Source organism: Schistocerca americana, chromosome 11, assembly GCF_021461395.2.
Source record: "Schistocerca americana isolate TAMUIC-IGC-003095 chromosome 11, iqSchAmer2.1, whole genome shotgun sequence".
NCBI classification, from domain to species: Eukaryota; Metazoa; Arthropoda; class Insecta; order Orthoptera; family Acrididae; genus Schistocerca; species Schistocerca americana.
The window spans coordinates 17,388,885-17,411,665 of record NC_060129.1 but is presented as its reverse complement, the minus strand read 5'-3'; the positions used below and the strand labels follow the sequence as shown (position 1 = coordinate 17,411,665).

Below are 22,781 nucleotides of genomic sequence, written 5' to 3'. Positions count from 1 at the left end.
CAAAACACAGTTCTTGGGTCGCAACTGGCAGAATTTCAATAGTCCTATCTTCAGTCCTGGGTTTTCATCTTTGAATGCCTGATACAGTTAATGCAGGTTTCCCAACACTAGTCATTTTTGTGTATGATCCCTGAAACCATATTCATTAACAGAAGCAAAATCCTTCTTCCCAGGCAAATAGTGGCTTATTATGTCTGTTGTAGAATATGACACCATTCACAATTGTTCACTTAAGACACATGTAGGTCTTGGCTTGGAATTCTCTAAGATACCACATTTGTTTTGCTTTTCTCACTAAATAGTTAGAGGATCCAAATTCATTTTCAATCCTTCGAAATCTCCAACTTTTCAGAAGATGTGTCAGCATCTGCATCTTCTCACTGTCTGCGGTGCTGGTACTGAATTTCTCTTTCAATTGCTTTACCATTTCCGATTCAACATTTGTTTCATAATCTGCATTTTTTCCACACTAGGTATGTATTTACTTTGCAATAACTCAGAACTTGCTCAATGTTTTTATGCACATATGTTTTCTTTTCCAGTCTGTTCTTTTTCACTGGGGACTTGCCAAGAGATAACAAACTATCATTTAATGCATCTAAAGCAACTTTTGGGGCTGCAGATGTGTGATTCATCTGAGGAGCAATACAGGTTTGTGGGTTCCACGTGTTTCAATGTAGCTGGGTCGGCCACCCACCCTTGTCCCTGAGTTAATTTTTTTCTACATTTACCACATATTTTGTAATCTGTCATTATGCCACTAATCATCCGCATTTGCACTTTACATAGATTTTTCTTACATCTGCTGTGTCCATCTTTTCTGAATGGGTTACAGCAATACATGATGATCTCAAACTTCATCTCCAGGTGGATTTGTGTAATTTCAACACACAAGACCTATTGCAGCAACTATCTGTGTACACGTTGCAGGCACGCTACCATCCAACATTTGTTAGGTTGTTAATGGCCCGCCTACAATGTTACCTTCCAGTGCATTGTTAGACCACCACCTTTTTAACAATAAACATGTTTTTCAATGCTTTGTGTCATATTGTCAGACTCTGAACACAATTTATTTTGCATGAACAACACATTCCTGTATGTATTAATTAATACCTCATAAACCCATTATCACCCCAACTTGACTTTTTACTGTTGTACAGTGTAACATGAAGAAGAAAATATATTATTTCATCAGTTTCATAGGTGGCATGTTTTTCAATGTTCAAGGTCAAAGGTCAAGGTCACTGATGTTAATTGTGTACATTCTTCAACTATGGCAATCTCACATATCATTGAAAAGCTTGTTTCAAGACCTTTCCAAAATTACCTGGTTCACTCTTGCGTCTTTATTAGAATGGAAATTTCAGCTGTTTTTGTCAGCAGTACTTGTCGAATTATCAGCACATTTTTAGAGCTTCAAGTGGCCATTACTCCTGTCTTACTTGTGCTAAAATTCTGTAATTTGTTATTATTCATTCTCTTGTCATAAGCAATGAACACACCAAATTTCATGAATATTGAAATAGGTCAGGTTGAAAATTGTACTTTTCTGTGTTTATCTGACATGGAATGACTCGTTTTTATCTTTTCCCCTTTTAATCCTTTCCTTTTCACCTTTTGTATGAAGCAGAAAACTATCACCATAGTGATGATACTAAGGCGTTATAATAGGAGAGCAGGTTATACAGGGTGTTACAAAAAGGTACGGCCAAACTTTCAGGTAACATTCCTCACACACATAAAGAAAAGATGTTACGTGGACATGAGTCCGGAAGCGCTTAATTTCCATGTTTGAGCTCATTTTAGTTTCATCAGTATGTACTGTACTTCCTCAATTCACCGCCATGATTTCATACGGGGTACTCTACCTGTGCTGCTAGAACATGTGCCTTTACAAGTACGACACAACATGTGGTTCATGCACGCTGGAGCTCCCGCACATTTCAGTCGAAGTGGTCGTACGCTTCTTAACAACAGATTCGGTGACCGATGCATTGGTAGAGGCGGACCAATTCCATGGCCTCCACGCTCTCCTGACCTCAACCCTCTTGACTTTCATTTATGGGGGCATTTGACAGCTCTTGTCTATGCAACCCCGGTACCAAATGTAGAGACTCTTTGTGCTCGCATTGTGGATGGCTGTGATAGAATACGCCATTCTCCAGGGCTGCATCAGCGCATCAGGGATTCCATGCGACGGAGGATGGATGCATGTATCCTCGCTAATGGAGGACATTTTGAACATTTCCTGTAACAAAGTGTTTGAAGTCATGCTGGTACGTTCTGCTGCTGTTTGTTTCCATTCCATGATTAATGTGATTTGAAAAGAAGTAATAAAATGAGCTCTAACATGGAAATTAAGCGTTTCCGGACACATGTCCACATAACATATTTTCTTCCTTTGTGTGTGAGGAATATTTCCTGAAAGTTTGACCGTACCTTTTTGTAACACCCTGTATAATAACCATTTTGATTTTTCCAGCATAATTATTCATAGTTTTCTTATCAGGTTGCCTACTAGACTGAAAAACCATCATGACAATGTATCTAATTGACTGCCATTTCATATGAGATGCTATTTCTCAATAATGACATGCCTCGCTACTTCATTTTCATCACTGGCACCATAGAATGCACACAATGCATTAGGGGCAGCATTGATGTGCCTGGTACATATGTCACTCCATATTTTGATCTACATAATATTGCTATCTCCAAAAACAGTATCAATCAATACCTCACAGAGTAAATTTTATACATGAGATATTTCATCTACCTTTTTTCAATTACTGTAGAAGTAACATGGGGTCAAATTTCTGACACTACTCTGTTTGTTTTAGTGTAACTCAAACCATGTACACAAAATATGAATCATTCTGTACAGAAAGTGAACATTTCAGGAGTAATTTTCTGTTAATCAATAATGTAACGAAACAAATCTGTAAGCATGTAAGACTCTGAAACCCTTAACATGGGATTATAAAAGAAAGAAGTTATTTTGAAATAACAAATGAATGGAGAGGTGAAACAATTAGTAATAGGATAAAAGGAACTACTACTATCAATAAGTAAGATATTATGTAACAGACTACTGCACACAATGAAGCAGAAGAGTATATATGTAAAATAAGTTACAAATGTAAGACAGGACACAAGATAAGATAAAAAATACAACATTATAACAAGGTTTATGGTACATTAATAAATAATCTAGAGAAAATTTATAACTGGTAGAAAATAAACTTTTTCTCGCTTGCATTGAAATTTCAATAAAAAAATTTCCAAGAAGAGACTTAACTCTGTCAAAATTTTAGGTCTGGTACTAATTTTATATTAACCACAACAGAGCAGAAAGTAAAAAAGAAGTCCATAAATGGAAAAAAAGTCGTTAAGATTTGAGCGTGATGCTATGTCATCACTAAAAGCATGCACAGTATAAGTGCTATCTTACGTCAATTTCGCCTCAACTTTCCAAAGTATCTAAAGAATCAAGAGTTATACTCTTATACAGAATGGCTAATGCTGAATATATAAAATTGTACTTAGGAAACTCGGGCAATAGCCTCAGACCACAGAGTACATACAGCTACTTCTGCATTTGATCACTTGGGCCTTAGAAACACAAATGTCTCTACAACTTCTTAAACAGTGACAATAAACTGCAGAACTCTGGGATCACGATCTAGGTTAGTGGAGTTGCAAGAGGAGTTAATTAAGACCAAATAATACGTAAAAAGGTTATCAGAAGCGTTGAAAAAATCCAGACCAAATGGAATTAAAATCATGCCGTATGTTTTATTACAGATACAAGTGTAGCCTTTGTAGCAAATAAGAAAATTAAAAATACTACAGGTATTAAAGGAAACTCAAATATTATATTAAAACTGGTTTTAAAAATAAAAAAAGAGATATACTGTGGCAATCAGTTGAACCTATGGACCAACACTCAGATGCTGTTGAGGTATAACACCTCTACAAATATTTACAGTTATTTCAAGCAGAATGACCTCCTCCAAACCAACAAGCACGAATTCTGAAAACCTCCATCACACAACACCCCCCTACACTTTTTTTGTATTTATTTATTTGTTTTACTCCACATACCATCCTCAAAGACAAAGATTGAGGGAATAAGGTAGATAGAATAATTCCTGATTTATAAAAACAATTCGACTTAATACTGCACCAATGTTTATTATCAAAAGTATGGTGATATGGGTATCAGACAACATATGTGACTGGGTTGATGTTTTCTATGTAAACAGGGTACAGCACGTTTTATCTTAGATTGAGACTCTTCAACAGAAGTACTTTCTGGTGCACACAACACAACAGCAACACCAGAAATCCTGGAGCAGGTACATAAATACCTCAGCCAACTGTTCTCCTATAGATCTTGCACATCATTCTGACGGACAAAGACAAATTGAACCTGGAAAGAAGTATGGAAAAAGATGATGTCCATACCACCGTTAAATCCAGCACAGCTGGAAAATTGTCAGGATACATGGGATTCCCATTTAATTCTACCATATGTACTGGGATATCGTCAGGGACATCTTCACCAGTCATAAATGATGTGATTGGTGGTCAGAAAATACCAGAAGATTTCAAAAAGTAACACACTATCTTAATGCTGAAGAAAGCAGCATTGTGAAAAATAGAGGATTACAGACATATCACACTGACTACAATATAGCAGCACAATGCATGGCAGACAACTTAAAAGTGCTGATGAAGGAAATGATACACCCTCACCAGACATGCGCCATGCCCAGAAGGGCCACCTATGAGGCTTTAGCCGAATATAGAGAAGTCATAGGCATTACAGCAGTAAACAAATTCGACGCTGCGATTGTGCCGATGGACTTTGATAAGGCCTTCACTAGAGTGAACCACGGCTATCTTTACAAGATTCTAGAAAAACTATGCCTGGATACTCTTTCATCTGAATAATAACGAATATACTTAAGAGCACCACCTCCAGGCCATAAATAAACGGCCGTGACACAAAACTGATGGAAGTTCAGAGGTTGGTGAGACAAGGCTGCCCACTCTCAGTGGCATTATTTGCAATGGACCTGGATCCCCTGCAGCGGAAAACCAACACCATTACTGGAATCAAGTTGCCCGGCACTACAGTGAAATGTAAAGCTTACACTGACAACATAGGATCCTTCATAAAGACAAGACAGACTTTCCAAGAATACAAGAGCCCTCCAAAATGTTGAAAAAGTGGCAAGGCCCAAAATAAATCTACACAAAACTCCACTCGTATTTATTGGAAACCACAAACTTAACAAAGGGAGCACATGGTACTTGAGACACACAAATGCCAGTGAAAATGGCAGCCAAAAACTGGCAATCAGCTCTACACAAAATAAGAGAAATTGCAAGATCAAACGGAAACAGACTGATGAACTTATTCCAGAATACAAGTCTCATCAGCGAACAACTACTCTCAAAAGTGTGGTTTCTGGCTACCTACTGGCACTTCCAAGATCAGCGAAACTGTAATGTCCTTCTTCTATGCCGAGGCAGAATTCTTCACTACGTGAAAGTGAGGCGACACAGAACTGTCTGATATTGCAGTCAATATTTGTTGATAATGTCCGCTCTTGGCACTTATGTGAGTCTATATTTGGGGTTACAAAATCAAGTCTCTTTAGCAAGCAAGCTTAGATTCAAATTATTACTATCAGCTAGCTGCACTGTTCAGTGGTTGCCACCAAAGTTACTCATTAACAGATACTAGGTGGTCAATTCACATTTCAAAATGAATTGATATCATTGATTGGCATAGCACATGTACAATGAATTAATTAATTCCTTCGAATGACAAAGGCTTCAGTTAATGCAGCATGATGTTTTGTCTGTTGAAAATTATTTCCTTTAATATTAATGTGGAATACTACATCATCATCATCATCTTTATTGTTATTCTTATTGTCCAGGGATAAGCCATACTTGGTTCACTTCTTGTGATGCTCGGTTCGAAAACGTAGGACACTACAGTTTTTCCTTAACTTGGTTTTTATTAACACAGTTTTTTTTTTAATATGATTCACTACTATGAATGGACACATTTGTTTTTGGACATGACACAGTATGAAACTGACCAACTGAGCTACATACAAAATGACAATTTCAGGGCCTACCCTCCAAATATATTTCTTGGCCAGCCACTGTCTCATCTGTCCTTAGTCCTTTAACTGTTGTTGTTGAGTGCTGTCTTCATGTTCTGCCGGTCACCAGGTGCTTTTGATGAGTTTAAGCACAGCTTGTGGGTTTTCCTTGAACGTTATTGATGAGTTAACTTAAGCCATCCTGCTGCCCCCTGACCACTATTGACAAGTACAAATGTGCAACTTCGCAGGCAGCTGTGTACTGTTCATGTATTTAAGTGCACAATAGAGCTTCTTTGAACCTATTTTTTAGCAGTTTCTCACAGTTCTGGCTACTAAGTTGGTAGTAGTACTGTGTCTACTACGATATTATTTCACTGCATTCAATTTTACTTCATCTTACTGTTCATCAAAATTAGAATAAAAATGTTTGGGATTACGGAAATGTCCGATTCCACCCGTATGCTTTGACCAATGACGTCACCAATATGGCGTACACGACTATTCACAATGTCTCCAATATGGCGCCTATGAGGTCATTATGTAAACACGAGTACAAAATCCATAAATATAATCAAACTAACGGGACCAGCACGGGAAATTGGGGTTTTTTGGGTGGGGACAAACTAAACACACACACACACACACACACACACACACACACACACACACACACACACACGACAACATAAAACCAATAAAAATTTCCCCAATTCCACTACATGCACAATATTCACAGGAATCTGCCACTTCCCTTCATCTACATAGCTCAACCACAATTGCCGATACCACAAAAGAACAATTGACATCTAGAAAAATTGCAACACTGCGACTACATATACCATCAAAAATGGGAATCGGACACTTCACTTGACCTATATAGGTCAACAGCAGCTCACAATACCAAAACACGTAGCTACGACGAGTCATTGGAATCGGACACTTCCCTTGACCTATATAACTCAAATACAACTGACGATACCAAAAAAATTGAAATAAAGTACTTCCCCTAAGATACATAAATCAACCACAAGTGCTGATAACAAAACACCAACCACCAACACATGCAGTAAATAACACTGACCCAACAACACACAAATACCCCACCAATCATCATAACATGCAAACAATAGATCCAAAAAAATGGCTACTTACCACAAAAAAGTTCCAGCGCTACATACTAGGTCAGCAACCACAATCCCCCCACCTCCGGCAAACAAACAAACAAAAACACATCCAAAACAAACCAGCCCCCCCTCTCCCTCAACCTTAACCCAATTAAACTTAGAAGACATATCCATACCAAACAAAAGAAGCCACAAATTAAATTAAATGAATTACCACTCGACAAACAGCAAATGACACCACAATAACATAAACACAACACAAACTTAATTCTTAACTCACTGAAACCAAGTTCTGTTCTTCTATAACAGTCATGACCGATAAATGCACACTTCAAGCAGTGATAACCAAATGAACCCAATACACCACATAATACGCGGACCATACACACGCCACTTGAGGACACCTCCAACTGCAACAAGATGACAGCTACAAACACAACACACTCATAAACTAAACTCCACACCGTCATGACGTCACACATCACAACATCCTCACGTCACGGATCAAAGCCGATGGGTGGGATCGGACGCCTCTGTTGATCCAAATGTTTTTATCTTCAGCCCTTCTATTGAATATGTTGTTGTTGTTGTTGTTCCATTCTATTGAGGAAGAAATTATGAAGATATGAAGCATGACAGTGGGGATGAATTATTCGATGTTGATACAAGTGGTAGCTCCTCCACAAATTCTGACCATGACAGTCTTGAAGTCATGTACCTCAACAAGTGTAACATGTAGTCTTGTGTCTACAAGATGTAATTGATAGTTTGTTCGAGGAAGAAAGGGTGGTGACAAATTTGACTAGAAAAAAAATCATTTTAGTCCACTTAATCATGCATTTGAAGACTTGTCCTGAGGACACAGCAATCAGCCAGGGAATGATCCAAGCTCTCTGTCATTCTTCATGTTATTTTTCAGAGAAGATACTGTACTGACTAATACACAAACAGGAGGTTTGGAGTCCCTTGATGTCTGTTTTACACGTGTGAAGTGCACAGGAGTGAAAGTACCGCATACACTGCATCAGACAGACAAAAATTATAAATGATCCTCTGTTTATGGTATTGAAATATTCATAAATCAATAAAGATGTTTCATACACTTGGATTTACATTTCTTTGAAGATTTTATTGCACAATTGGGCATAAAACAGATCATTTTCTTTCATTTCGTGAACTGATGGTTTTAAAGTTTCCTTGAGGTGTATGGGTCTCAGCTTTATCTTTAATAATGATAGAAGATGAAGAAATTAATTAAAATTTGTATCACAGCCATGACTTGAACCTTTTTTCAACTTTATTCAACTGACTGTATACATACAAATAGAGCACATTAATAAGAAATGACACATTATATTTAGTTTCAGATTTTCTTTTTAAAAATTTCTCCTTTATTACATTTTTGTTGACTATCTTTTCAGTGTTGGGAGTTCATTTTGGTTTTACATTTAGGATATTTTTCCATGTGTGTGTTTTTGTAATGCTTTCAGCTATTTTTATGAAGTTTTTGAGTTAGCTTTGTTGACTTCTTTCCTCATTGATGATTAATGGCAGCAAATAAACAGTTTTATGTTACTAGTGTAGGTCGGCTCAGTGACAGAGAGCTGTGACATCTCTCCCCCGCCCCCCCCTCCCCGCACATCTAGTACAGCAAAGGCTGCCCCAGGCACCCCATCCCCACCACACCTCAAGGTGGCACTCTGGAGCCAGTTGACTGTCGCCAACAAAGCTTCCAGCTGCATTTGGACTGTGGCTAACTCCTCCTGCATCCGCACACAACAGACACAGTCCCTATCCATCTAGCTAATATGTGATTTACTATAAGAAACTTAAGGAAACCTACTGCCACACAAGGTTAACAACTACACTCTAGGTGGCAGAAAGGACACTCAACAATGAAAAACAATAAAAATTTATGGTAGAAGCTAGATCTGGTGCTTATTTTGCTGCTAGGGGCTATCAAGTGGATACTACAGGAAAAAACAGTGACCTACAGTATACTGCTAGGGGCTATCTAGTGAATGTTACTTATAAATGTTAAACAGTAACCAGCGGTAAACTGCACCTACTGGTTATCCCTCGCATTTACAGTGTAAACAAACGTTTACGTACACGCGAAAATGACCTAATAAAACTATAAAAACGGCTACATTCAATGTATTGAGTCGAAATGACACAAATAAACGTAAATTCTGAGTATTGTACACTGACAGATGCAGGTACAAAACAAAACCTTTAGCTAACAATAAGAGTTCAGAATGAAAAGCACAAATACGAGCTCTTCTTTATAGGAACCCATAGGCTCACAGTACACGATCACTAATGCCCACAACAAACTAAGGAAAATAAGCAGACGGCGAGGAGAGTATTAGCTTTCTGCTGACTAAACCGTATGTAAGAAGGGCTCAGAAGTTTTACTGTAACATTGATTTACTCAGACAGTTTAGTGTAACACTAATTTACCACGTATTTTACGTCTACTTAACCGTTAACGCTCGCAGATTGCGCTAGTCAAACGTATGCAAGTGGCGTTAGAGTTCACCGTCAGTATCACTTCTCCTAATAAAACGTATAAAAACTGCTACCTTCAATGTAACGAGCCTAAAAGACACTAATAAGCGTGAATACTGAGCATCCAACACTAACTTAAACTGATTAACCCTCGTATTTATAATGTAAACAAACGTTCACGTACACGCGAAAAATGACCTAATAAAATGTATAAAAACTGCTATCTTCAATGTATCGAGTCTAAATGACACTAATAAACGTAAATACTGAGTATTGTGCACTACTTAATTGATGATCCCTCACATTTAACAATGTAATTTAAATGTAAACAAACGTTTGCGTACACGCGAAGCTGTCCGCTTTTCCTATTCAGACGCAAATAAAAACTGAAACCTTCAATTTATCAAGTCTATTTCACACTAATGCACGCAAATACTATAGAAAATACAGAAAAAAACTATTAATTACATATCTCGTAACACTCACTGAAAAAGACGTAAAATTCTGCTGTTGGCCACACGAGCGACAAGATTCACGCTGGTTTTGAATGCATCTACTGGTTCTGCGATACTGTCACCCTTCGTGTACCTTGTAGTCAGCAGCAACTTCGTGGTGTTGTGGAAATTTGTGTGTGATATTCTCCAGGTTTATAAACTGCAAACAAGAGTAAGTGAAGAAATGTGTTTCGGAAGTAAATTAACATGGTACTTAATTTCTATCACAGTAACAGTTGAGTTTGATGAGCGTAATAGTTCGCGAATATCTTGTGATGACTCTGCTGTTTGAGGCTGCTGTCTTTTTTATGTTTTAATTTTTAATGGGTTCATAAGGATGAGATTTTATTCTGTATTTAATTGTGATCACATCACCTATAGTGTGCTTGGTGACGGTGTGTGAATGTTGTAATTTTTCAGGTTATGTTCATAACAACTAAATACCTGAGTTGTTTGTGCTTGTTTTTGGCCTGACCGGTAAAATCGCTACGTGTATCTTCGTAAAAGAAACGGCTGAGTGTGTGACGTGCTGTCAGGAGCAGTTTGTCTACGAAGTAATCTCGTCATATACTTCGTGGCTAACGAGAAAAGGCGGACAGTGAAATTCAAAGGTTGTCAATGTTAGTACGGTTATTTTGACATACTTAGCAGTAATAAAATTGTGATGATAATTTTCTGTGATGTGATGTAGACATTCAGCGGCTCCAGATTTTAGGGCTAACGTAAGCATTTTTTCAAGTGCCCACAGTTACTACATCATTTCATGGTTTGAGTATGTTCGCATGAAAGGAAATGCTGCAATTCTGTTGCATTTTGTTAGTTTTCACTGTGCTTTGATTATTCGTGTCGTTAGTATTCGTGTAATCATATGTAAATACCAGTTTGTTGTAGTGTGTGGGTTTTAATGGAGTTCTGTATAAGAGTACTGTAACATCAATTACGAACTGGCGGAATACAAGGTACAGATTAACTATAATCTGTCTAACATAAAGCATTACATGTCATCAGAACTCAATAGATCATTCATCATATTCACAGTTAGTATGATGTCGTTTCAGTAAATCAGTTTTGTTAGAAAATGCTAACCAATGTTTAATCTTGATGGTAATCAAAAATGAGAACCTCCGCATTGCAATGTGCAGTCTACAGTGCAGGTATTGGTTTCCTTTAATAGCAGGTAAAGATTCTAAAATGATGACGCTTCCTGTAAACTGAGCATACATCCGTGAATGAATACAGATGAAGTAAGTTTCAAGGTAATGCCTATGTTGAAAATGCATATTCACTGATAAACAATCCGTATGTCCGGATTTTCTTCATGTCCCTATCACACTGAAATTAACACAATGAACCAAGTATAGAATGAAATATTTGATGTTATTAAGTAATATCGCTGCAATCAATTGACTGCTGTGATTGTTTGAAATGCTGAAGTTAATGCATGCACAAAAAATTACACATCTTCCATAATTGTCACAACAGGATGGTATCCATGAGCCAGTGTTACAAAGAAGCAGTAGCAACTTTAAATGCTCAGTTTCCATTGCATGTTATTTTATGATTGTTCTCACTCTTCATGACCTGCAAAATGTGAATGAGTTTATATCAGTGAACACACTTTTCCTCAGCCACTTTGAATCTGTTTCCTGTGTAATCACCCGTTTACTATACGCAATATATGAGTGAAAATACTGCCTTTGAGCTATACCTCATCGTAAAAACGGAAACTGAGTGGGCCAAAAACTTTTCTTATCTGATAGCTTTTTCTTTTCAGACTGTAGAACTGAAGCGATGGACCAGGAGCCAACTAAGTGGATAAAAAAAGATGAAACTGATGAAGTACAAACTGAGTTACACTTCATAGTAAGTAGCTTACTTGTATTTCTTAACAGGGTTTCATTAATTTCTGTGTGCAGTGTGATGTGTGAATACATACAATTGATGTCATACAGCTGGAAACATGAATAATTCGGTTTACTAAAATGATGAACTTACTGTGTTAAATATGACATTTTGCACAGTGCATTGAAATAAGCGTTGTATTAAACCTCACATAGAATTGAGCAAGAGTTTCAATTTAATGTTTAGTAAACATGGAAAACTTTTTTAATGCACAACCCAATTATACTGATAAACTGGTTGCCATAAAGTGGGTATATTCTGCTCTGATACACTTCTTTTGAATGACAAAATTTTGAAGTGACATTCGGATGGTCACTGATCTGAGAAGTACATTTTGTTTACTTTGAATATGTGAAACATTTGTAAGTAGAACTCTCAGCAGTAAAGTTAAATTTCAGACAAATATCACATGGAAGCATAAATTGTTACACAGCAGAATGAATTTGTATGTTGGCAGCAAAGTTTTGATGAAGCCATGGGGTTACACATCAAATATTGACAGGTTTGTTCATAACCACTTTCTGCATTTGCTGCACATTGTTACGCATATTGTTTGTGAAACTGTCACAATGTTACAGTTACTGGTGTAAATAATCTTACATATACATGTCACTTGAAATTTGATGTAGTGCAACCGGTTGTAGGGTATTCACCTATCAGCAGCAAACAAATTCACTTGGTGCCACTAGTATTTTTATCCTGCAAATGAGAGTTGAGCACACTGATACAATCACGCAAACTACTTGTGAACTATCTGTGCTGAAAAAATCTGTTTCAACATCCATCTTGAGTGCAACTGCAGAAGTACTGGAATAGCATTAATGCAGCATTTGCATTTGAATATATGTGAGTACTTCATTATAGATTATACAAACTATGTGAACAGCTTGCAATTCATTTGACAAGCATTATCACAACAGTAATCCTAAACAATCACTGTGAGGAAATGATAGGAAAATAAATATACTAAATTTTATTAAATACAGTAAAAGAGTGGTTAGACCCAACACAGTTCAGGCTTTGGCTTTGACCCCTGATGTAATGATGGTTTGGCATTCAGGATGATATGTATGCACAACACACATCATGTAAATGAAAAGCAGTTTGAAGATCCATTGACTTTGGACCTAAACTGGAGAACTATTCAAAGGCTACAAGGTTAAAATGTGGTTCTAGACCCACTCCCCCCTTGTAACATTAGTTGTAGAGGGAGTCTGATTCATAGTGCATCTCAAGGCTTAGCCTATGTTCAAAAGTGGCAGTGTGGCTGTGAGCTGACAAAGTCTAGAAATGTGAAAGCCAAGTAAAGGATATGGTAACAAATTGATCAGTATCACAGCCTAATGTTAACCAAAACATCCAAATGGTGCCCATAACGTAACTTTTTACCTACAAGAAGTCTTCTCATACTCTGTGTGCTGTGTTAGTTGATGAACTGAACTTCCCTATGACCTTAACATTGTATCAGTTGAAAGCCACCTTCTTTGCCAAATTAATTAAATGTTAATTTTTAATTGGTGTATATTTTGGGCATGAGCACATGCTGGAAAGTAATGACACAAAATTTCTATTCGGAAATTATTGAAGCATTTTAATTAAAACAAACTTAATATTTAACATATTTATTCTTCGTGTTTGTATATTTATTCTTCGTGTTTGTATATTTATTTCAAACATAGTCACCGTGGCACTGAACACCTTTCTCCCAGTGAGACACCAGGTTGTCGGTGTCGTCACTGTAGAATGCTTGATTTCGTTGGCAGACCCACAGCCTCACCTACGCTCACACTAATTCATCACTATCAAAGTTGAGTCCCTGAAGGTGTTCTTTAAGTTCTGCAAACAGTTACACACACACACACACACACACACACACACACACACACACACACACACACACACACACACACATGTTACACCCTGCAGTTCAGAACTGTTCATCAGGAGGGTGCTGCATACTTTGTCAGCAAAGTGGTAACATCAACAGTGTCATATGCATGACAACTGATATTAAGAACAGAATCAAAATTTTAGAGGCATTATTTTCTGGCACACCCTTGTAATAAATTGATGCATTTTACAATTGCCTCAAATGTTGCAGAATGGTTCCGTTGGCATTGCCCAGAATCCACTTGGAAGTCATAATACTAAATCCATATACACAGCAGCCAAAACATTATGATCACTGATCTACTATCAGTACAAACTCATCCAAGCAATAGCATCTCACCTTGCCTTCTCGTCAGACGCACACACATTGCATGGAGTATCAGTGAGCATCTTGTCTTGTTGTAAAATAGGAAATGCGCACAATCTGAGTTTCACCTAGAGCAGATTTTGATGGCCTGAAGGCTTGGTATGAGCGTTTTGGAAGCTGCACAGCTTGCCGGGTGTTGAAGTAGTACTATGGCAGTTGTCTTCAACACATGGCAAAACAAAGGTGAGACCATGGCCAGACGTTATGGGGTTGGGCAAGTACTCCTCATCACAGACGGTAGACATCATAGGCTGGGCAGACTGGTAAAACAAGACAGGCAACAAACTGTGGTGTAACTAACATCAGACATTAATGCTGGGCAGAGTACAATTGTGTCTGAATGCACAATGCTCCAAACACTTCTAATGATAAGTCTGTGCCGCTGATGACCCACGCCATGACATCGACAACAACTGAAATAGGTATATAACTATTGGCGCTGGATGTTGGCACAATGGCCGAGCACTGCGTGGTCTGATGAATCCTGATACCTTCATCGTGCCTTTGTTGTTGTGGTCTTCAGTCCTGAGACTGGTTTGATGCAGCTCTCCATGCTACTCTATCCTGTGCAAGCTTCTTCATCTCCCAGTACCTACTGCAACCTACATCCTTCTGAATCAGCTTAGTGTATTCATCTCTTGGTCTCCCTCTACGATTTTTACCCTCCACGCTGCCCTCCAATGCTAAATTTGTGATCCCTTGATGCCTCAAAACATGTCCTACCAACCAATCCCTTCTTCTAGTCAAGTTGTGCCACAAACTTCTCTTCTCCCCAATCCTATTCAGTACCTCCTCATTAGTTACGAGATCTACCCACCTTATCTTCAGCATTCTTCTGTAGCACCACATTTCGAAAGCTTCTATTCTCTTCTTGTCCAAACTAGTTATCGTCCATGTTTCACTTCCATACATGGCTACACTCCATACAAATACTTTCAGAAACGACTTCCTGAAACTTAAATCTATACTTGATGTTAACAAAGTTCTCTTCTTGAGAAACGCTTTCCTTGCCATTGCCAGTCTACATTTTATATCCTCTCTACTTCGACCATCATCGGTTATTTTACTCCCTAAATAGCAAAACTCCTTTACTACTTTAAGTGTCTCATTTCCTAACCTAATTCCCTCAGCATCACCTGACTTAATTTGACTACTTTTCTTTATCCTCATTTTGCTTTTGTTGATGTTCATCTTATATCCTCCTTTCAAGACACTGTCCATTCCGTTCAACAGATCTTCCAAGTCCTTTGCTGTCTCTGACAGAATTACAATGTCATCGGCGAACCTCAAAGTTTTTATTTCTTCTCCATGGATTTTAATACCTACTCCGAATTTTTCTTTTGTTTCCTTTACTGCTTGCTTAATATACAGATTGAATAACATCGGGGAGAGGCTACAACCCTGTCTTACTCCCTTCCCAACCACTGCTTCCCTTTCATGCCCCTCGACTCTTATAACTGCCATCTGGTTTCTGTACAAATTGTAAATAGCCTTTCGCTCCCTGTATTTTACCCCTGCCACCTTCAGAATTTGAAAGAGAGTATTCCAGTTAACATTGTCAAAAGCTTTTTCTAAGTCTACAAATGCTAGAAACGTAGGTTTGCCTTTTCTTAATCTTTCCTCTAAGATAAGTCGTAAGGTTAGTATTGCCTCACGTGTTCCAACATTTCTACGGAATCCAAACTGATCTTCCCCGAGGTCGGCTTCTACCAGTTTTTCCATTCGTCTGTAAAGAATTCGCGTTAGTATTTTGCAGCTGTGACTTATTAAACAGATAGTTCGGTTATTTTCAGATCTGTCAACACCTGGTTTCTTTGGGATTGGAATTATTATATTCTTCTTGAAGTCTGAGGGTATTTCGCCTGTCTCATACATCGTGCTCACCAGATGGTAGAGTTTTTGTCATGACTGGCTCTCCCGAGGCCATCAGTAGTTCTAATGGAATGTTGTCTACTCCCGGGGCCTTGTTTCGACTCAGGTCTTTCAGTGCTCTGTCAAACTCTTCACGCAGTATCTTATCTCCCATTTCGTCTTCATCTACATCCTCTTCTATTTCCATAATATTGTCCTCAAGTACATCGCCCTTGTATAAACCCTCTATATACTCCTTCCACCTTTCTGCCTTCCCTTCTTTGCTTAGAACTGGGTTGCCATCTGAGCTCTTGATATTCATACAAGTGGTTCTCTTTTCTCCAAAGGTCTCTTTAATTTTCCTGTAGGCAGTATCTATCTTACCCCTAGTGAGACAAGCCTCTACATCCTTACATTTGCCCTCTAGCCATCCCTGCTTAGCCATTTTGCACTTCCTGTCGATATCATTTTTGAGACGTTTGTATTCCTTTTTGCCTGCTTCATTTACTGCATTTTTATATTTTCTCCTTTCATCAATTAAATTCAATATTTCTTCTGTTACCCAAGGATTTCTATTAGCCGTCGTCTTTTTACCTACTTGATCGTCTGCTGCCTTCACTACTTCATCCCTCAGAGCTACCCATTCTTCTTCTACTGTATTTCTTTCCCCCATTCCTGTCAATTGTTCCCTTATGCTCTCCCTGAAACTCTCTACAGTCAGTTTATCCAGGTCCCATCTCCTTAAATTCCCACCTTTTTGCAGTTTCTTCAGTTTCAATCTGCAGTTCATAACCAATAGATTGTGGTCAGAATCCACATCTGCCCCAGGAAATGTCTTACAATTTAAAACCTGGTTCCTAAATCTCTGTCTTACCATTATATAATCTATCTGATACCTTTTAGTATCTCCAGGATTCTTCCAGGTATACAACCTTCTTTTATGATTCTTGAACCAAGTGTTAGCTATGATTAAGTTATGTTCTGTGCAAAATTCTACAAGGCGGCTTCCTCTTTCATTCCTTCCCCCCAATCCATATTCACCTACTATGTTTCCTTCTCTCCCTTTTCCTACTGACGAATTCCAGTCACCCATGACTATTGAATTTTCGTCTCCCTTCACTACCTGAATAATTTCTTTTATCTCGTCATACATTTCACCTATTTCTTCATCATCTGCAGAGCTAGTTGGCATATAAACCTGTACTACCGTAGTAGGCATGGGATTTGTGTCTATCTTGGCCACAATAATGCGTTCACTATGCTGTTTGTAGTAGCTTACCCGCACGCCTATTTTTTTTATTCATTATTAAACCTACTCCTGCATTACACCTATTTGATTTTGTATTAAAACCCTGTATTCACCTGACCAGAAGTCTTGTTCCTCCTGCCACCGAACTTCACTAATTCCCACTATATCTAACTTTAACCTATCCATTTCCAATTTTAAATTTTGTAACCTACCTGCCCGATTAAGAGATCTGACATTCCACGCTCCGATCCGTAGAACGCCAGTTTTCTTTCTCCTGATAATGACGTCCTCCTGAGTAGCCCCCACCCGGAGATCCGAATGGGGGACTATTTTACCTCCGGAATATTTTACCGAAGAGGACGCCATCATCATTTAATCATACAGTAGAGCTGCATGTCCTCGGGATAAATTACGGCTGTAGTTTCCCCTTGCTTTCAGCCGTTCGCAGTACCAGCACAGCAAAGCTGTTTTGGTTAATGTTACAAGGCCAGATCAGTCAATCATCCAGACTGTTGCCCCTGCAACTACTGAAAAGGCTGCTGCCCCTCTTCAGGAACCACATGTTTGTCTGGCCTCTCAACAGATACCCCTCCGTTGTGGTTGCACCTACGGTACAGCCATCTGTATCGCTGAGGCACGTTAGCCTCCCCACCAACGGCAAGGTCCATGGTTCATGGGGGGGATCGTGCCTTTGGGAGGGTTCATTTCCGTCACCCACAAAGGGAACAGCCTCTTGACTCCTGTACTGTTGGGGCCTCCATTATACTCTGGGAAACAAACACGTGGGCACCCATGGGTCCAGTGGAGCTCGTGTGAGGCACTGTGTCACAAAAGAAGTATTGTAAACTGGTTGCAAAGCACATCCACCCCTTCTGTTGTTGTTGTGCTCTTCAGTGGCAAGACTGGATTGATGCAGCTCTCCATGCTACTCTATCCTGTGCAAGCTTCTTCATCCCCGAGTAACTACTGCAACCCACATCCTCCTGAATCTGTTTAGTGTATTCATGTCTTGGTCTCCCTCTGATTTTCACCCTCCACCCTTCCCTCCAATACTAAATCGATGATCCCTTGATGGCTCAGAACCTGTCCTACCAACCAGTCCCTTCTTCTATAGGGTGGCGCACAAAATGTGTTACCATTTTGTTTTTGAATATAAACTTTATTGTCGATACAATCTGAAAGGAACATACACTATAATGAAGAGCCGTCCATGGAGATTTGTTCGAACTCAGTACATGCTCAATATGCCCACCATTTCGTTTCCTAACTTTCTTCAAAGGAACGCTGAAGTTAGTGAGTAACCTACAGCACATGTCTTCCTTAATTTCACTGAAAGCTTAAAGAATAAGTCTTCTGAGCTCCATTAAATCACGTGGGCATTTCAGGAAATTTTTTTCCTTTAGGTACCCCCAAAGAAAAGAGTCACATGGATTGAAGTCTGGACTATTGAGGGGCCAATTTTGTCCATCATTAAAGCAACCTGGAAACCTGAGTGAAATGATCCGCATGTCGAAATGCTCGTGTAAAAACTCCAACACAGTGTTTGCAGTATGTGGCCTTGCTCCATCTTGCATGAATCACTGTGTGTTGTTCAGCAAGGCAGTAGCAAGAAACTGTGGAATGAATCTATTGCGAAGCATGCTCAAATAACGTTCACTGTTTAGTTTCTTCAAAGTAAAAGGGTCCAGTAAGTCCGTGACTGGAAATTGCTGCCCACGCTGTAATCCTCAGAGCATAATGTCGTTCATGAACCGCTTGTGGGTTTTCAGTGGCCCAAAAGTGTTTGTTAACCACACCATCTAAATGAAAATGCGCCTCATCTGGAAACCAAACGTTGTTGAGAGTTTCTTCCCTATCCTCCACCCACTGAGCAAACAGTAGTCTCTCCGCCCAGGGGGTCCACAACTCTTTTGTGGACACGTGCATAGCGAGCACAGGACCCCGAGCTAATGTGGCCCTCCTTCCTTTCCGGGCTGCATACCTTCCCTTTCCGCATCCTTCCACGTCCCCCATCTTGGCCCCCCCCAGATTCCTTGCTTTCTACACTTGCAAGTCTTCGTCTTTCCTCTGTCCTTCTCTTTTACTTCCCTCTTCTCTTTGCCCTTTTCTCCGCTGCGGCGTTTGAGACCCCTCTTCCTTTCCCTTTCCCTTTTTTCCTCCCTGTGCGTGTCTGAAGGCCGACCCACGCACTTCCATGCGTAGCCGGTGATGGGGTAACGCGTAATTCCCCGCCCCGGGTAGACAGGTAGGACACGTACGTACCTCCTGGTAACGGCCAGGCCCAGGGAGGGGTGATTACCCGAGCTGATACCTTCCGAAAGTGCCGATTGGTCCCTCCGTCCGTTTGTCGGGAGGTGTGACCTGAGGTGTGAACAATCACCTAAGGCGGGCGTGCCCTCAGTGAGGGCCCCCACAAGGGAGGAGCGCGCCATCGGAGACGCCGGTAATCATGGGGGATTCTTCCGCAATGGTTTCCCCACCTTCCACTCTGTCTGCTCACCTACGTAAGTTCACTGAGTCTCAGCAACAGACAGTTCTTCCATCGTTGCCACAGTTCCTTGTTGTTTCTCGGTCTGACGAAGGTCACGACTTCTCCATGGTCAACCCTTTCATTATTCAGAAAGGTGTCGACGCAATTGCAGGTCCTGTAAAGTCTTGTTCCAGATTACGGAATGGCACCCTGTTGTTAGAAACACACAGTGCCCTCCAGGCACAAAAATTGCTGCGTACTTCTCTGCTCCACACCTTCCCTGTCCGGGTGGAACCGCACCGTACCTTAAATTCCTCGCGTGGAGTCGTTTATACACGCTCCCTCGATGGATTGTCTGACGAAGAAATTCAGCACTACCTGTCTGACCAGGGCGTAACAGCTGTTCATAGAGTTATGAAAAGGGTTGACACGAACATCATTCCAACCCACACTGTCTTCTTGCCATTTGACAAAGTTCAACTCCCATCGAAAATCAAAGCAGGCTATGAGATAATTTCCGTTCGCCCTTACGTCCCAAACCCTACGCGTTGCTATCGGTGTCAGCGGTTCAATCACACCAGCCAGTCCTGTTCCAATCCGGCCAAATGTGTTACGTGTGGCAAGGATGCCCATGAGGGTGCTTGTCCACCTCCATCCCCTCGCTGCATCAACTGTATGGGTGACCACGCTGCTTCCTCTCGAGATTGCCCCGTTTTTAAGGACGAAAAGCTCACCCAGGAAATAAGAGTGAAGGAAAAGGTGTTGACCTTTGCTGCTCAAAAATTATTCGCCAGTCGACAGCCCACCATGCCTCAGACAGGAAAATACAGCACTGTCCTTGCTTCTCCTCGGCTAATAACGGAGGCTGCCACGCAGACTTGCGACCTCACTTTTAGTGCCACGGTCGTCAGATCGGCCAGCGCAAAGATCGCCCGTTCAACCTCACCACTTTTGCCTGCCCACTCTATGGCTCACCCTTCGTCGGGTTCTGCTAAATCTCGAGCCCAAAAGACAGACACCACGACTTCGAAAAAAGAGCATACTCGTGAAGAGTTTTTACGTACCGCAACTTCCCAACCATCGGTTCCTCCTTCATCTAAACATCATACTTCCAAGAAGGCTACAAAGAAAGCCAGTTCCTCTCCTTCTCCGCCAAGGCATGTCCCATCTACAGCACCACCTGGCAGAAATCACCCTCGGCCGTCTTCTGTGTCGCCGAGGCACACTGCTGGTGGCCGGTCAACCGGCCGATCGCTGGTGGCAGGAGCTGCTCCTGACCAACCTATGGATCAGGATCTTCTGCCTTCGGCTGAATGCCATTCCATGCTGTCGGTCGCAAGCTCTGAGCAGTCGTTGAGTTGACAGCACCCTTGGTCACATTCTTCCATTTTCGGTTCACCCTATGTCCATTATCCACTGGAATATCCGCGGCATTCGTGCCAACCGGGATGAATTGTCGATTCTCTTACGATCCTACTCGCCGGTCATCTTCTGTCTTCAGGAAACAAAGCTGCGTCCCCATGACCGCTTTGTTCTTCCTCATTTTCAGTCCGTCCGATATGATCTCCCCTCTGTTGAAGGCACTCCAGCACATGGAGGACTCATGATTCTTCTCCATGAAACTCTCCATTATTACCCAATCCATTTAAACACTTCCTTCCAAGCTGTCGCCGTCCGTCTTTCCCTTTCCGGATACACGTTCTCTCTTTGTACTGTATACATTCCATCGTCCACACCAATGGCACGAGCTGATCTCCTTCATCTTCTTGGTCAGCTTCCACCCCCCTATTTGCTGGTTGGGGACTTCAATGCCCACCACCCGCTTTGGGGATTTCCACATCCTTGTCCACGTGGCTCACTATTGCTAGACGTCTTCCACCAAGCGGGTCTAGTTTGCCTCAACACTGGGGTCCCTACATTTTTATCTGCCTCCACGACAAATTTATCTCATTTGGACCTTGCGGTCGGTACTGTTCCGCTAGCTCGGCGCTTCGAATGGTTCGCCCTTGATGATACATACCCCACAAGACAGATTTTTAAATTCAGTTGTGCACTGGAACTGATATTGTCAGCAAAGAAAACTGCTGCTTGGTTACAGTTAAACTTTCTATATTTAACATGTTATAACATGGAAATAAATGGTCCTTATTAGAGCCACCTTTAACTATCATATCTATAAATATTGAAGGCATATCATCAGCCAAAGAACATCTGTTATCCAACCTATGCCATGACAAAAAATGCAACGTCCTGTGTATACAAGAGACGCATAGAGATGAGCGACAGAGACGACCAAAAATACCGGGCATGAAACTAGCTGCAGAAACACCGCACTCTCAGTATGGAAGTGCTATATTTGTTAAGACCAGGGCTTTAGATAATCAGTGCTCACTGCACCGTAGAAAATAACATCGAAGTCATTTCAGTGGAGCTGAGTAACTGCGTGGCTACCTCTGTGTATAAGCCCCCTTCGGCTGCATTTTCCTTCACACCACCCAGGAACTTCCATAACAGCAAGACGTCTGTAGTATTCGGTGACTTTAACAGCCATAGTCATTTGTGGGGATACTCTGAAGATGACGAAAATGGGGAGGCAGTCCTCTCCTGGGCTGAATCCTGCCAGTTGTCTCTTATACATGACAGCAAGCTACCCCCCTTCCTTCAACAGTGGCAGGTGGCAACGTGGATTTAACCCTGACCTCCTCTTTGTGAGTGAAGACATCACACAGCTTTGCTCCAAATCAGTGTGCTCGCCCATACCAAAGATGCAACACAGGCCACTACTGTGTCAA

At 40.5% G+C, this 22,781-nt stretch overlaps 1 protein-coding gene and 1 long non-coding RNA gene across 14 annotated transcripts in view; one reads left to right on the top strand and one right to left on the bottom strand.

Moving 5' to 3' along the window:
* The window catches only part of LOC124553720, a 72,953-nt gene extending 62,433 nt beyond the window's left edge, over positions 1-10,520 (bottom strand). The window contains exon 1 of one of the 2 annotated variants that reach the window (XR_006968120.1): positions 10,253-10,520. This is a non-coding gene — a long non-coding RNA (uncharacterized LOC124553720). The remainder of the gene's footprint in view (positions 1-10,252) is intronic. The other variant, XR_006968121.1, reaches the window with a different exon arrangement.
* Positions 10,282-22,781, top strand: part of LOC124553717 (zinc finger protein 708-like) — a 117,913-nt gene continuing 105,413 nt past the window's right edge. For 2 of the 12 annotated variants that reach the window (XM_047127635.1, XM_047127624.1), the window contains exons 1-2: positions 10,282-10,432; positions 12,035-12,099. The gene's annotated coding sequence lies outside the window, so the exon portion shown is untranslated. Of the gene's footprint in view, positions 10,433-10,680; positions 10,881-12,034; positions 12,124-22,781 lie in introns of all 12 variants that reach the window. The other 10 variants (XM_047127631.1, XM_047127620.1, XM_047127632.1 and 7 more) reach the window with 9 other exon arrangements.